Source organism: Gouania willdenowi, unplaced genomic scaffold, assembly GCF_900634775.1.
Source record: "Gouania willdenowi unplaced genomic scaffold, fGouWil2.1 scaffold_85_arrow_ctg1, whole genome shotgun sequence".
In the NCBI taxonomy this organism is placed as follows: domain Eukaryota; kingdom Metazoa; phylum Chordata; class Actinopteri; order Blenniiformes; family Gobiesocidae; genus Gouania; species Gouania willdenowi.
Window position 1 is genome coordinate 559,589 of NW_021145250.1, and position 17,544 is coordinate 577,132.

Genomic DNA, 17,544 nt, shown 5'->3' on the forward strand with positions numbered 1-17,544 from the left:
ACACAAAATGACTAACCCTAAAATAATCATCAAATTAGACATCAGTGGCTCCAGTCAGGACATCTGACCTTCTTTCCTCTCATCAGGGTGAGACTTGTCTCTATCTGTGAAACGTTTCCCGTTAGTTGCTGGTCACCTTTCCTCTCCATTTAGTTTATAATACATCCTTTTTTTTATAAAATCATCATCTGGACCCCATCATTGAACCAGAGTAAATCATGTTTCCAAACAAGGAACCTGGAGCTCAACAGATGATAGCAGACTTCAGGAAGATCACAGCCCCCCTCGCCCCCCGAGACTCTACAGTGAGCTCTGTGGAGTACTTCTGCTTCCTAGGACCATCATCACCCAGGACCTCAAGTGAGAGCTGAACATCAGCTCATCATCAAAGAAGCTCAGCAGAGGATGTACTTCCTGTAGCAGCTGAAGAAGTTCAGTCTGCCAACAAAGATGGTGGAGGAGCAGAGGATGGACTGGAGGATGGAGCTGTAGAAGTTCATCATCTGGTACACTACAGTTACGGTCAAGGACAAGGTCAGACTGCAGCAGAGAAGGCTACAATCTGCCCCGCCTCCAGGACTCTGAGATGTGCAGAAAACATTGTGGTGGACTCCTCCCACCTTGGACACAAACTGTTTCAATCTGTCCTCTGGGAGGAGGTTTGTTCCATCAGGACCAGAACCTCCAGACAAAAACAGCTTCTTTCCCTCTGCCCACAGCCCCAGTCACCCATAACACCCCCCCCCCCCCCCCCCCCCCATAGAGACAATATTACCTGCAGCACTGTACATATGTTTATATTTATTTGCATTTTTGGAAAAACTTAAGATAAAATTAAAAAAGGAATAAGTTATCATTTATCCTGATCCTCTATCTATCTTTTATTTATCCTTTATACCCATCATTATTATCATTATCATTATTATTATTATTGTTGTCGGCTTGTGTTTGTTTTTTTCTGTACTGCGCCCCGACGACCGAGTCAACTTCCCTGTGCTGTTTTTTAAACTTTTCTGATTCTGTTAAAACTCTAATATTGATAATGCAGACACAATCACATGTTTTTGGCTCCGCCCCCTGTGATAAACTTGTCCATGTGACAGTGTGCGGAACAACTGCAGGAATATAAAGACAAAGGGCTTTGCTTCCAACTAGTGGCTGTTTGATGTTACTACAGGAGAAATAAAGGATAAAAAACCTACTCACACAATAATGGAAAAAATTCAGGCTTTGTTCTCAAATAATTTATATATATATTTTGTTCTTTTTTCCAAGTTGTAATCTTATTCATTACTAAGTTATTTTATTAGTTTATATTTTTGCATTTTAATGCACATTTATTTTCCAAAAGTACAGTATTTATTATATATTCATTATAGATTTTTATTTACAACTTTTGATCATTGTGTTATAATTTAAATTTTATAATTTTTTATTGTGTGTGTTTTCCTACAGGTACGATAATGAGCATGTGGCTACAGTGGAAAATGTTTTTGTACCTATGACGACGACGCTGTGGAGCGCAAAAAATAAAGGCCTCAGTTTGTGGGAACAAACGCCGACTTCGATTCATTTATTTATTTTATAATAAATAAGTCTCTATAAAAAAAGTGAAACAGAACAAACACTTTTTTTTTTTTTTAAGATAAGGCTTTAATTGGACTACAAACGCATCAAAATTTTAAACACCTTAAAACGGAGGTGACAAATTTCAAAAATGTAAAAAAATTAAAAAAGATGGCTTAGACCAACATTAGACCCTAAAAACGCCTGCAAATATAATGCACATACTTAAACACCCAAAATCAAAAGTAAGGCATTTTTTTTCAAAAATTTCGAAAAAAAAAAAAATGAGTTAGGACCATCATTAGACCCTAAAAACTACTGCAAATATAATGCACATACTTAAACAGGGCTAAGAAAGCAGTAAGGAACAAAAAATGACAAAAAACTAAAATCACCCAAAATCAAAAGTAAGGCTATAACAAGGCATTTGTTTTCAAAAATTTTGAAAAAAAAAAAATTGAGTTAGGACCATCATTAGACCCTAAAAACTACTGCAAATATAATGCACATACTTAAACAGGGCTAAGAAAGCAGTAAGGCACAAGAAATGACAAGAAAACTAAAATCACCCAAAATCAAAAGTAAGGCTATAACAATGCGATTTTTGTTCAAATATTTCGAAATAAAAAAATTGAGTTAGGACCATCATTAGACCCTAAAAACTACTGCAAATATAATGCACATACTTAAACAGGGCTAAGAAAGCAGTAAGGCCCAAAAAATGACAAAAAACTACAATCACCCAAAATCAAAAGTAAGGCTATAACAAGGCATTTTTTTTTAAAAATTTCGAAAAAAAAAAAATTGAGTTTGGACCATCATTAGACCCTAAAATCTACTGCAAATATAATGCACATACTTTAACAGGACTAAGAAAGCAGTAAGGCACAAAAAATGACAAAAAACTACAATCAGACAAAATCAATAGTAAGGCTATAACAAAGCTTTTTTTTCCAAAAATTTCAAAAAAAAAAAAAATTGAGTTAGGACCATCATTAGACCCTAAAAACTACTGCAAATATAATGCACATACTTAAACAGGGCTAAGAAAGCAGTAAGGCACAAAAAATGACAAAAAACTAAAATCACCCAAAATCAAAAGTAAGGCTATAACAAAACATTTTTTTTCAAAAATTTCGAAAAAAAAAAATGAGTTAGGACCATCATTAGACCCTAAAAACTACTGCAAATATAATGCACATACTTAAACAGGGCTAAGAAAGCAGTAAGGAACAAAAAATGACAAAAAACTGCAATCACCCAAAATCAATAGTAAGGCTATAACAAGGCTTTTTTTTTTCAAAAATTTCGAAAAAAAAAAATTGAGTTAGGACCATCATTAGACCCTAAAAACTACTGCAAATATAATGCACATACTTAAACAGGACTAAGAAAGCAGTAAGGCACAAAAAATGACAAAAAACTACAATCACACAAAATCAATAGTAAGGCTATAACAAAGCTTTTTTTTTCAAAAATTAAAAAAAAAAAAAAAAATTGAGTTAGGACCATCATTAGACCCTAAAAACTACTGCAAATATAATGCACATACTTAAACAGGGCTAAGAAAGCAGTAAGGCACAAGAAATGACAAAAAACTAAAATCACCCAAAATCAAAAGTAAGGCTATAACAAGGCATTTTTTTTCAAAAATTTCGAAAAAAAAAAAAATGAGTTAGGACCATCATTAGACCCTAAAAACTACTGCAAATATAATGCACATACTTAAACAGGGCTAAGAAAGCAGTAAGGCACAAGAAATGACAAAAAACTAAAATCACCCAAAATCAAAAGTAAGGCTATAACAAGGCTTTTTTTTTCAAAAATTTCGAAAAAAAAAAAAATGAGTTAGGACCATCATTAGACCCTAAAAACTACTGCAAATATAATGCACATACTTAAACAGGGCTAAGAAAGCAGTAAGGCACAAAAAATGACAAAAAACTAAAATCACCCAAAATCAAAAGTAAGGCTATAACAAGGCTTTTTTTTTTCAAAAATTTTGAAAAAAAAAAAATTGAGTTAGGACCATCATTAGACCCTAAAAACTACTGCAAATATAATGCACATACTTAAACAGGGCTAAGACAGCAGTAAGGCACAAAAAATGACAAAAAACTACAATCACCCAAAATCAAAAGTAAGGCTATAACAAGGCATTTTTTTTCAAAAATTTTGAAAAAAAAAAAAATTGAGTTAGGACCATCATTAGACCCTAAAAACTACTGCAAATATAATGCACATACTTAAAAAGGGCTAAGAAAGCAGTAAGGCACAAGAAATGACAAAAAACTAAAATCACTCAAAATCAAAAGTAAGGCTATAACAAAGCATTTTTTTTCAAAAATTTCAAAAAAAAAAAAAATTGAGTTAGGACCATCATTAGACCCAAAAAACTACTGCAAATATAATGCACATACTTAAACAGGGCTAAGAAAGCTGTATTGCACAAAAAATGACAAAAAACTAAAATCACCCAAAATCAAAAGTAAGGCTATAACAAGGCATTTTTTTTCAAAAATTTCGAAAAAAAAAAAATTGAGTTAGGACCATCATTAGACCCTAAAAACTACTGCAAATATAATGCACATACTTAAACAGGGCTAAGAAAGCTGTATTGCACAAAAAATGACAAAAAACTAAAATCACCCAAAATCAAAAGTAAGGCTATAACAAGGCATTTTTTTTCAAAAATTTCAAAAAAAAAAAAAATTGAGTTAGGACCATCATTAGACCCTAAAAACTACTGCAAATATAATGCACATACTTAAACAGGGCTAAGACAGCAGTAAGGCACAAAAAATGACAAAAAACTACAATCACCCAAAATGAAAAGTAAGGCTATAACAACGCTTTTTTTTTTCAAAAATTTCGAAAAAAAAAAAATTGAGTTAGGACCATCATTAGACCCTAAAAACTACTGCAAATATAATGCACATACTTAAACAGGGCTAAGAAAGCAGTACGGCACAAAAAATGACAAAAAACTACAATCACCCAAAATCAAAAGTAAGGCTATAACAAGGCATTTTTTTTCAAAAATTTCGAAAAAAAAAAAATTGAGTTAGGACCATCATTAGACCCTAAAAACTACTGCAAATATAATGCACATACTTAAACAGGGCTAAGAAAGCAGTAAGGCACAAGAAATGACAAAAAACTAAAATCACCCAAAATCAATAGTAAGGCTATAGCAAGGCATTTTTTTTCAAAAATTTTGAAAAAAAAAAAAATGAGTTAGGACCATCATTAGACCCTAAAAACTACTGCAAATATAATGCACATACTTAAACAGGGCTAAGAAAGCAGTAAGGCACAAAAAATGACAACAAACTACAATCACCCAAAATCAAAAGTAAGGCTATAACAAGGCTTTTTTTTTCAAAAATTTCGAAAAAAAAAAAATTGAGTTAGGACCATCATTAGACCCTAAAAACTACTGCAAATATAATGCACATACTTAGACCGGGCTAAGAAAGCAGTAAGGCACAAGAAATGACAAAAAACTAAAATCACCCAAAATCAAAAGTAAGGCTATAACAAGGCATTTTTTTTCAAAAATAAAAAAAATTGAGTTAGGACCATCATTAGACCCTAAAAACTACTGCAAATATAATGCACATACTTAAACAGGGCTAAGACAGCAGTAAGGCACAAAAAATGACAAAAAACTACAATCACCCAAAATGAAAAGTAAGGCTATAACAAGGCTTTTTTTTTTTCAAAAATTTCGAAAAAAAAAAAAATTGAGTTAGGACCATCATTAGACCCTAAAAACTACTGCAAATATAATGCACATACTTAAACAGGGCTAAGAAAGCAGTAAGGCACAAAAAATGACAAAAAACTACAATCACCCAAAATCAAAAGTAAGGCTATAACAAGGCATTTTTTTTCAAAAATTTCGAAAAAAAAAAAATTGAGTTAGGACCATCATTAGACCCTAAAAACTACTGCAAATATAATGCACATACTTAAACAGGGCTAAGAAAGCAGTAAGGCACAAGAAATGACAAAAAACTAAAATCACCCAAAATCAAAAGTAAGGCTATAGCAAGGCATTTTTTTTCAAAAATTTCGAAAAAAAAAAAATGAGTTAGGACCATCATTAGACCCTAAAAACTACTGCAAATATAATGCACATACTTAAACAGGGCTAAGAAAGCAGTAAGGCACAAAAAATGACAAAAAACTAAAATCACCCAAAATCAAAAGTAAGGCTATAACAAGTCTTTTTTTTTTCAAAAATTTTGAAAAAAAAAAAAATTGAGTTAGGACCATCATTAGACCCTAAAAACTACTGCAAATATAATGCACATACTTAAACAGGGATAAGACAGCAGTAAGGCACAAAAAATGACAAAAAACTACAATCACCCAAAATGAAAAGTAAGGCTATAACAAGGCTTTTTTTTTTCAAAACTTTCGAAAAAAAAAAATTGAGTTAGGACCATCATTAGACCCTAAAAACTACTGCAAATATAATGCACATACTTAAACCGGGCTAAGAAAGCAGTAAGGCACAAGAAATGACAAAAAACTAAAATCACCCAAAATCAAAAGTAAGGCTATAACAAGGCATTTTTTTTCAAAAATTTCAAAAAAAAAAAAAATTGAGTTAGGACCATCATTAGACCCTAAAAACTACTGCAAATATAATGCACATACTTAAACAGGGCTAAGAAAGCAGTAAGGCACAAAAAATGACAAAAAGCTACAATCACCCAAAATCAAAAGTAAGGCTATAACAAGGCTTTTTTTTTTCAAAAATTTCGAAAAAAAAAAAATTGAGTTAGGACCATCATTAGACCCTAAAAACTACTGCAAATATAATGCACATACTTAAACAGGGCTGAGAAAGCAGTAAGGCACAAAAAATGACAAAAAACTACAATCACCCAAAATCAAAAGTAAGGCTATAACAAGGCTTTTTTTTCCCAAAAATTTCGAAAAAAAAAAAATTGAGTTAGGACCATCATTAGACCCTAAAAACTACTGCAAATATAATGCACATACTTAAACAGGGCTAAGAAAGAAGTAAGGCACAAGAAATGACAAAAAACTAAAATCACCCAAAATCAAAAGTAAGGCTATAACAAGGCATTTTTTTTCAAAAATTTCGAAAAAAAAAAAATTGAGTTAGGACCATCATTAGACCCTAAAATCTACTGCAAATATAATGCACATACTTAAACAGGGCTAAGACAGCAGAAAGGCACAAAAAATGACAAAAAACTACAATCACCCAAAATGAAAAGTAAGGCTATAACAAGGCTTTTTTTTTTCAAAAATTTCGAAAAAAAAAAAATTGAGTTAGGACCATCATCAGATCCTAAAAACTACTGCAAATATAATGCACATACTTAAACAAGGCTAAGAAAGCAGTAAGGCACAAAAAATGACAAAAAACTACAATCACCCAAAATCAAAAGTAAGGCTATAACAAGGCATTTTTTTTCCAAAAATTTCGAAAAAAAAAAATTGAGTTAGGGACCATCATTAGATCCTAAAAACTACTGCAAATATAATGCACATACTTAAACAGGGCTAAGAAAGCAGTAAGGCACAAAAAATGACAAAAAACTAAAATCACCCAAAATCAAAAGTAAGGCTATAACAAGGCTTTTTTTTTTCAAAAATTTCGAAAAAAAAAAAAAATTGAGTTAGGACCATCATTAGACCCTAAAAACTACTGCAAATATAATGCACATACTTTAACAGGGCTAAAAAAGCAGTAAGGCACAAAAAATGACAAAAAACTACAATCACCCAAAATCAATAGTAAGGCTATAACAAGGCTTTTTTTTCCAAAAATTTCGAAAAAAAAAAAAATTGAGTTAGGACCATCATTAGACCCTAAAAACTACTGCAAATATAATGCACATACTTAAACAGGGCTAAGAAAGCTGTATTGCACAAAAAATGACAAAAAACTAAAATCACCCAAAATCAAAAGTAAGGCTATAACAAGGCATTTTTTTTCAAAAATTTCAAAAAAAAAAAAAATTGAGTTAGGACCATCATTAGACCCTAAAAACTACTGCAAATATAATGCACATACTTAAACAGGGCTAAGACAGCAGTAAGGCACAAAAAATGACAAAAAACTACAATCACCCAAAATGAAAAGTAAGGCTATAACAAGGCTTTTTTTTTTTCAAAAATTTCGAAAAAAAAAAATTGAGTTAGGACCATCATCAGATCCTAAAAACTACTGCAAATATAATGCACATACTTAAACAAGGCTAAGAAAGCAGTATAGCACAAAAAATGACAAAAAACTACAATCACCCAAAATCAAAAGTAAGGCTATAACAAGGCATTTTTTTTTCAAAAATTTCGAAAAAAAAAAATTGAGTTAGGACCATCCTTAGATCCTAAAAACTACTGCAAATATAATGCACATACTTAAACAGGGCTAAGAAAGCAGTAAGGCACAAAAAATGACAAAAAACTAAAATCACCCAAAATCAAAAGTAAGGCTATAACAAGGCTTTTTTTTTTCAAAAATTTCGAAAAAAAAAAAATTGAGTTAGGACCATCATTAGACCCTAAAAACTACTGCAAATATAATGCACATACTTTAACAGGGCTAAGACAGCAGTAAGGCACAAAAAATGACAAAAAACTACAATCACCCAAAATGAAAAGTAAGGCTATAACAAGGCTTTTTTTTTTTCAAAAATTTCGAAAAAAAAAAATTGAGTTAGGACCATCATCAGATCCTAAAAACTACTGCAAATATAATGCACATACTTAAACAAGGCTAAGAAAGCAGTAAGGCACAAAAAATGACAAAAAACTACAATCACCCAAAATCAAAAGTAAGGCTATAACAAGGCATTTTTTTTTCAAAAATTTCGAAAAAAAAAAATTGAGTTAGGACCATCATTAGATCCTAAAAACTACTGCAAATATAATGCACATACTTAAACAGGGCTAAGAAAGCAGTAAGGCACAAAAAATGACAAAAAACTAAAATCACCCAAAATCAAAAGTAAGGCTATAACAAGGCTTTTTTTTTTCAAAAATTTCGAAAAAAAAAAAATTGAGTTAGGACCATCATTAGACCCTAAAAACTACTGCAAATATAATGCACATACTTTAACAGGGCTAAGACAGCAGTAAGGCACAAAAAATGACAAAAAACTACAATCACCCAAAATGAAAAGTAAGGCTATAACAAGGCTTTTTTTTTTCAAAAATTTCGAAAAAAAAAAATTGAGTTAGGACCATCATTAGATCCTAAAAACTACTGCAAATATAATGCACATACTTAAACAGGGCTAAGAAAGCAGTAAGGCACAAAAAATGACAAAAAAATAAAATCACCCAAAATCAAAAGTAAGGCTATAACAAGGCTTTTTTTTTCCAAAAATTTCGAAAAAAAAAAAAATTGAGTTAGGACCATCATTAGACCCTAAAAACTACTGCAAATATAATGCACATACTTAAACAGGGCTAAGAAAGCTGTATTGCACAAAAAATGACAAAAAACTAAAATCACCCAAAATCAAAAGTAAGGCTATAACAAGGCATTTTTTTTCAAAAATTTCAAAAAAAAAAAAAAAATTGAGTTAGGACCATCATTAGATCCTAAAAACTACTGCAAATATAATGCACATACTTAAACAGGGCTAAGAAAGCTGTATTGCACAAAAAATGACAAAAAACTAAAATCACCCAAAATCAAAAGTAAGGCTATAACAAGGCTTTTTTTTCCCAAAAATTTCGAAAAAAAAAAAATTGAGTTAGGACCATCATTAGACCCTAAAAACTACTGCAAATATAATGCACATACTTAAACAGGGCTAAGAAAAAAGTAAGGCACAAGAAATGACAAAAAACTAAAATCACCCAAAATCAAAAGTAAGGCTATAACAAGGCTTTTTTTTTTCAAAAATTTCGAAAAAAAAAAATTGAGTTAGGACCATCATCAGATCCTAAAAACTACTGCAAATATAATGCACATACTTAAACAAGGCTAAGAAAGCAGTAAGGCACAAAAAATGACAAAAAACTACAATCACCCAAAATCAAAAGTAAGGCTATAACAAGGCATTTTTTTTCCAAAAATTTCGAAAAAAAAAAATTGAGTTAGGACCATCATTAGATCCTAAAAACTACTGCAAATATAATGCACATACTTAAACAGGGCTAAGACAGCAGTAAGGCACAAAATATGACAAAAAACTACAATCACCCAAAATCAATAGTAAGGCTATAACAAGGCTTTTTTTTCCAAAAATTTCGAAAAAAAAAAAAATTGAGTTAGGACCATCATTAGACCCTAAAAACTACTGCAAATATAATGCACATACTTAAACAGGGCTAAGAAAGCTGTATTGCACAAAAAATGACAAAAAACTAAAATCACCCAAAATCAAAAGTAAGGCTATAACAAGGCATTTTTTTTCAAAAATTTCAAAAAAAAAAAAAATTGAGTTAGGACCATCATTAGACCCTAAAAACTACTGCAAATATAATGCACATACTTAAACAGGGATAAGACAGCAGTAAGGCACAAAAAATGACAAAAAACTACAATCACCCAAAATCAAAAGTAAGGCTATAACAAGGCATTTTTTTTCAAAAATTTCGAAAAAAAAAAAAATTGAGTTAGGACCATCATTAGACCCTAAAAACTACTGCAAATATAATGCACATACTTAAACCGGGCTAAGACAGCAGTAAGGCACAAAAAATGACAAAAAACTACAATCACCCAAAATGAAAAGGCTATACCAAGGCTTTTTTTTTTCAAAAATTTCGAAAAAAAAAATTGAGTTAGGACCATCATTAGACCCTAAAAACTACTGCAAATATAATGCACATACTTAAACAGGGCTAAGAAAGCAGTAAGGCACAAGAAATGACAAAAAACTAAAATCACCCAAAATCAAAAGTAAGGCTATAACAAGGCATTTTTTTTCAAAAATTTCAAAAAAAAAAAAATTGAGTTAGGACCATCATTAGACCCTAAAAACTACTGCAAATATAATGCACATACTTAAACAAGGCTAAGACAGCAGTAAGGCACAAAAAATGACAAAAAACTACAATCACCCAAAATGAAAAGTAAGGCTATAACAAGGCTTTTTTTTTTCAAAAATTTTGAAAAAAAAAAATTGAGTTAGGACCATCATTAGACCCTAAAAACTACTGCAAATATAATGCACATACTTAAACCGGGCTAAGAAAGCAGTAAGGCACAAGAAATGACAAAAAACTAAAATCACCCAAAATCAAAAGTAAGGCCATAACAAGGCATTTTTTTTCAAAAATTTCAAAAAAAAAAAAAATTGAGTTAGGACCATCATTAGACCCTAAAAACTACTGCAAATATAATGCACATACTTAAACAAGGCTAAGACAGCAGTAAGGCACAAAAAATGACAAAAAACTACAATCACCCAAAATCAAAAGTAAGGCTATAACAAGGCTTTTTTTTCCCAAAAATTTCAAAAAAAAAAAAAATTGAGTTAGGACCATCATTAAACCCTAAAAACTACTGCAAATATAATGCACATACTTAAACAGGGCTAAGAAAGCAGTAAGGCACAAGAAATGACAAAAAACTAAAATCACCCAAAATCAAAAGTAAGGCTATAACAAGGCATTTTTTTTCAAAAATTTCGAAAAAAAAAAATTGAGTTAGGACCATCATCAGATCCTAAAAACTACTGCAAATATAATGCACATACTTAAACCGGGCTAAGAAAGCAGTAAGGCACAAGAAATGACAAAAAACTAAAATCACCCAAAATCAAAAGTAAGGCCATAACAAGGCATTTTTTTTCAAAAATTTCAAAAAAAAAAAAAATTGAGTTAGGACCATCATTAGACCCTAAAAACTACTGCAAATATAATGCACATACTTAAACAAGGCTAAGACAGCAGTAAGGCACAAAAAATGACAAAAAACTACAATCACCCAAAATCAAAAGTAAGGCTATAACAAGGCTTTTTTTTTCCCAAAAATTTCGAAAAAAAAAAAAATTGAGTTAGGACCATCATTAGACCCTAAAAACTACTGCAAATATAATGCACATACTTAAACAGGGCTGAGAAAGCAGTAAGGCACAAGAAATGACAAAAAACTAAAATCACCCAAAATCAAAAGTAAGGCTATAACAAGGCATTTTTTTTCAAAAATTTCGAAAAAAAAAAATTGAGTTAGGACCATCATCAGATCCTAAAAACTACTGCAAATATAATGCACATACTTAAACAAGGCTAAGAAAGCAGTAAGGCACAAAAAATGACAAAAAACTACAATCACCCAAAATCAATAGTAAGGCTATAACAAGGCATTTTTTTTTCAAAAATTTCGAAAAAAAAAAATTGAGTCAGGACCATCATTAGATCCTAAAAACTACTGCAAATATAATGCACATACTTAAACAGGGCTAAGAAAGCAGTAAGGCACAAAAAATGACAAAAAGCTACAATCACCCAAAATCAAAAGTAAGGCTATAACAAGGCTTTTTTTTTCAAAAATTTCGAAAAAAAAAAAATTGAGTTAGGACCATCATTAGACCCTAAAAACTACTGCAAATATAATGCACATACTTAAACAGGGCTAAGAAAGCAGTAAGGCACAAAAAATGACAAAAAACTAAAATCACCCAAAATCAAAAGTAAGGCTATAACAAGGCTTTTTTTTTTCAAAATTTTTGAAAAAAAAAAAAATTGAGTGAGGACCATCATTAGACCCTAAAAACTACTGCAAATATAATGCACATACTTAAACAGGGCTAAGACAGCAGTAAGGCACAAAAAATGACAAAAAACTACAATCACCCAAAATCAAAAGTAAGGCTATAACAAGGCTTTTTTTTCCAAAAATTTCGAAAAAAAAAAAATTGAGTTAGGACCATCATTAGACCCTAAAAACTACTGCAAATATAATGCACATACTTAAACAGGGCTAAGACAGCAGTAAGGCACAAAAAATGACAAAAAACTACAATCACCCAAAATGAAAAGTAAGGCTATAACAAGGTCTTTTTTTTTCAAAAATTTCGAAAAAAAAAAAATTGAGTTAGGACCATCATTAGACCCTAAAAACTACTGCAAATATAATGCACATACTTAAACCGGGCTAAGAAAGCAGTAAGGCACAAGAAATGACAAAAAACTAAAATCACCCAAAATCAAAAGTAAGGCCATAACAAGGCATTTTTTTTCAAAAATTTCAAAGAAAAAAAAAATTGAGTTAGGACCATCATTAGACCCTAAAAACTACTGCAAATATAATGCACATACTTAAACAAGGCTAAGACAGCAGTAAGGCACAAAAAATGACAAAAAACTACAATCACCCAAAATCAAAAGTAAGGCTATAACAAGGCTTTTTTTTCCCAAAAATTTCGAAAAAAAAAAAAATTGAGTTAGGACCATCATTAGACCCTAAAAACTACTGCAAATATAATGCACATACTTAAACAGGGCTAAGAAAGCAGTAAGGCACAAAAAATGACAAAAAACTAAAATCACCCAAAATCAAAAGTAAGGCTATAACAAGGCTTTTTTTTTTCAAAATTTTTGAAAAAAAAAAAATTGAGTGAGGACCATCATTAGACCCTAAAAACTACTGCAAATATAATGCACATACTTAAACAGGGCTAAGACAGCAGTAAGGCACAAAAAATGACAAAAAACTACAATCACCCAAAATCAAAAGTAAGGCTATAACAAGGCTTTTTTTTCCCAAAAATTTCGAAAAAAAAAAAATTGAGTTAGGACCATCATTAGACCCTAAAAACTACTGCAAATATAATGCACATACTTAAACAGGGCTAAGACAGCAGTAAGGCACAAAAAATGACAAAAAACTACAATCACCCAAAATGAAAAGTAAGGCTATAACAAGGTCTTTTTTTTTCAAAAATTTCGAAAAAAAAAAAATTGAGTTAGGACCATCATTAGACCCTAAAAACTACTGCAAATATAATGCACATACTTAAACCGGGCTAAGAAAGCAGTAAGGCACAAGAAATGACAAAAAACTAAAATCACCCAAAATCAAAAGTAAGGCCATAACAAGGCATTTTTTTTCAAAAATTTCAAAGAAAAAAAAAATTGAGTTAGGACCATCATTAGACCCTAAAAACTACTGCAAATATAATGCACATACTTAAACAAGGCTAAGACAGCAGTAAGGCACAAAAAATGACAAAAAACTACAATCACCCAAAATCAAAAGTAAGGCTATAACAAGGCTTTTTTTTCCCAAAAATTTCGAAAAAAAAAAAAATTGAGTTAGGACCATCATTAGACCCTAAAAACTACTGCAAATATAATGCACATACTTAAACAGGGCTAAGAAAGCAGTAAGGCACAAGAAATGACAAAAAACTAAAATCACCCAAAATCAAAAGTAAGGCTATAACAAGGCTTTTTTTTTTCAAAAATTTCGAAAAAAAAAAAATTGAGTTAGGACCATCATTAGACCCTAAAAACTACTGCAAATATAATGCACATACTTTAACAGGGCTAAGAAAGCAGTAAGGCACAAAAAATGACAAAAAACTACAATCACCCAAATTCAATAGTAAGGCTATAACAAGGCTTTTTTTTTTCAAAAATTTCGAAAAAAAAAAAATTGAGTTAGGACCATCATTAGACCCTAAAAACTACTGCAAATATAATGCACATACTTTAACAGGGCTAAGAAAGCAGTAAGGCACAAGAAATGACAAAAAACTAAAATCACCCAAAATCAAAAGTAAGGCTATAGCAAGGCATTTTTTTTCAAAAATTTCAAAAAAAAAAAAAAAATGAATTAGGACCATCATTAGACCCTAAAAACTACTGCAAATATAATGCACATACTTAAACAGGGCTAAGAAAGCAGTAAGCCACAAAAAATGACAAAAAACTAAAATCACCCAAAATCAAAAGTAAGGCTATAACAAGGCTTTTTTTTTCAAAAATTTTGAAAAAAAAAAAAATTGAGTTAGGACCATCATTAGACCCTAAAAACTACTGCAAATATAATGCACATACTTAAACAGGGATAAGACAGCAGTAAGGCACAAAAAATGACAAAAAACTACAATCACCCAAAATCAAAAGTAAGGCTATAACAAGGCATTTTTTTTCAAAAATTTCGAAAAAAAAAAAATTGAGTTAGGACCATCATTAGACCCTAAAAACTACTGCAAATATAATGCACATACTTAAACCGGGCTAAGACAGCAGTAAGGCACAAAAAATGACAAAAAACTACAATCACCCAAAATGAAAAGGCTATACCAAGGCTTTTTTTTTTCAAAAATTTCGAAAAAAAAAAATTGAGTTAGGACCATCATTAGACCCTAAAAACTACTGCAAATATAATGCACATACTTAAACCGGGCTAAGAAAGCAGTAAGGCACAAGAAATGACAAAAAACTAAAATCACCCAAAATCAAAAGTAAGGCCATAACAAGGCATTTTTTTTCAAAAATTTCAAAAAAAAAAAAAATTGAGTTAGGACCATCATTAGACCCTAAAAACTACTGCAAATATAATGCACATACTTAAACAAGGCTAAGACAGCAGTAAGGCACAAAAAATGACAAAAAACTACAATCACCCAAAATCAAAAGTAAGGCTATAACAAGGCTTTTTTTCCCCAAAAATTTCGAAAAAAAAAAAAATTGAGTTAGGACCATCATTAGACCCTAAAAACTACTGCAAATATAATGCACATACTTAAACAGGGCTAAGAAAGCAGTAAGGCACAAGAAATGACAAAAAACTAAAATCACCCAAAATCAAAAGTAAGGCTATAACAAGGCTTTTTTTTTTCAAAAATTTCGAAAAAAAAAAAAATTGAGTGAGGACCATCATTAGACCCTAAAAACTACTGCAAATATAATGCACATACTTTAACAGGGCTAAGAAAGCAGTAAGGCACAAAAAATGACAAAAAACTACAATCACCCAAAATCAAAAGTAAGGCTATAACAAGGCTTTTTTTTCCCAAAAATTTCGAAAAAAAAAAATTGAGTTAGGACCATCATTAGACCCTAAAAACTACTGCAAATATAATGCACATACTTAAACAGGGCTAAGAAAGCAGTAAGGCACAAAAAATGACAAAAAACTAAAATCACCCAAAATCGAAAGTAAGGCTATAACAAGGCATTTTTTTTCAAAAATTTCGAAAAAAAAAAAATTGAGTTAGGACCATCATTAGACCCTAAAATCTACTGCAAATATAATGCAAATATCTAAACAGGGCTAAGACAGCAGTAAGGCACAAAAAATGACAAAAAACTACAATCACCCAAAATGAAAAGTAAGGCTATAACAAGGCCTTTTTTTTTCAAAAATTTCGAAAAAAAAAAAATTGAGTTAGGACCATCATCAGATCCTAAAAACTACTGCAAATATAATGCACATACTTAAACAAGGCATTTTTTTCCAAAAATTTCGAAAAAAAAAAAAATTGAGTTAGGACCATCAGTAGACCCTAAAAACTACTGCAAATATAATGCACATACTTAAACAGGGCTAAGAAAGCTGTATTGCACAAAAAATGACAAAAAACTAAAATCACCCAAAATCAAAAGTAAGGCTATAACAAGGCATTTTTTTTCAAAAATTTAAAAAAAAAAAAAAAATTGAGTTAGGACCATCATTAGACCCAAAAAACTACTGCAAATATAATGCACATACTTAAACAGGGATAAGACAGCAGTAAGGCACAAAAAATGACAAAAAGCTACAATCACCCAAAATCAAAAGTAAGGCTATAACAAGGCATTTTTTTTCAAAAATTTCGAAAAAAAAAAAATTGAGTTAGGACCATCATTAGACCCTAAAAACTACTGCAAATATAATGCACATACTTAAACAGGGCTAAGACAGTAGTAAGGCACAAAAAATGACAAAAAACTACAATCACCCAAAATCAAAAGTAAGGCTATAACAAGGCATTTTTTTTCCCAAAAATTTCAAAAAAAAAAAAAATTGAGTTAGGACCATCATCAGATCCTAAAAACTACTGCAAATATAATGCACATACTTAAACAAGGCATTTTTTTCCAAAAATTTCGAAAAAAAAAAAAATTGAGTTAGGACCATCAGTAGACCCTAAAAACTACTGCAAATATAATGCACATACTTAAACAGGGCTAAGAAAGCTGTATTGCACAAAAAATGACAAAAAACTACAATCACCCAAAATCAAAAGTAAGGCTATAACAAGGCATTTTTTTTTCAAAAATTTCAAAAAAAAAAAATTGAGTTAGGACCATCATTAGATCCTAAAAACTACTGCAAATATAATGCACATACTTAAACAGGGCTAAGAAAGCAGTAAGGTACAAGAAATGACAAAAAACTAAAGTCACCCAAAATTTTTTTTCAAAAATTTTGAAAAAAAAAAAAAATTGAGTTAGGACCATCATTAGACCCTAAAAACTACTGCAAATATAATGCACATACTTAAACAGGGCTAAGAAAGTAGTAAGGTACAAGAAATGACAAAAAACTAAAATCACCCAAAAAAAATTTTCAAAAATTTTGAAAAAAAAAAAAATTTGAGTTAGGACCATCATTAGACCCTAAAAACTACTGCAAATATAATGCACATACTTAAACAGGGCTAAGAAAGCTGTATTGCACAAAAAATGACAAAAAACTAAAATCACCCAAAATCAAAAGTAAGGCTATAACAAGGCATTTTTTTCAAAAATTTAAAAAAAAAATTGGAGTTAGGACAATCATTAGACCCTAAAATCTCCTGCAAATATAATGCACATACTTAAACATGGCAAAGAAAGCAGTAAGGCACAACATTTTACAAAAAATTTCAAACGCCTCAAAAAGGAGGTAAGGCTATAGTAACGCATTACATTTTACAAAAAATTTTCAAACACCATAAAATTTTACAAAAAAAACTTCAAACACCACAAAAAGGAGGTAAGGCTATAGTAAGGCATACATTTTGGGGAAATTTTTTTTAAACACCTCAAAATGGA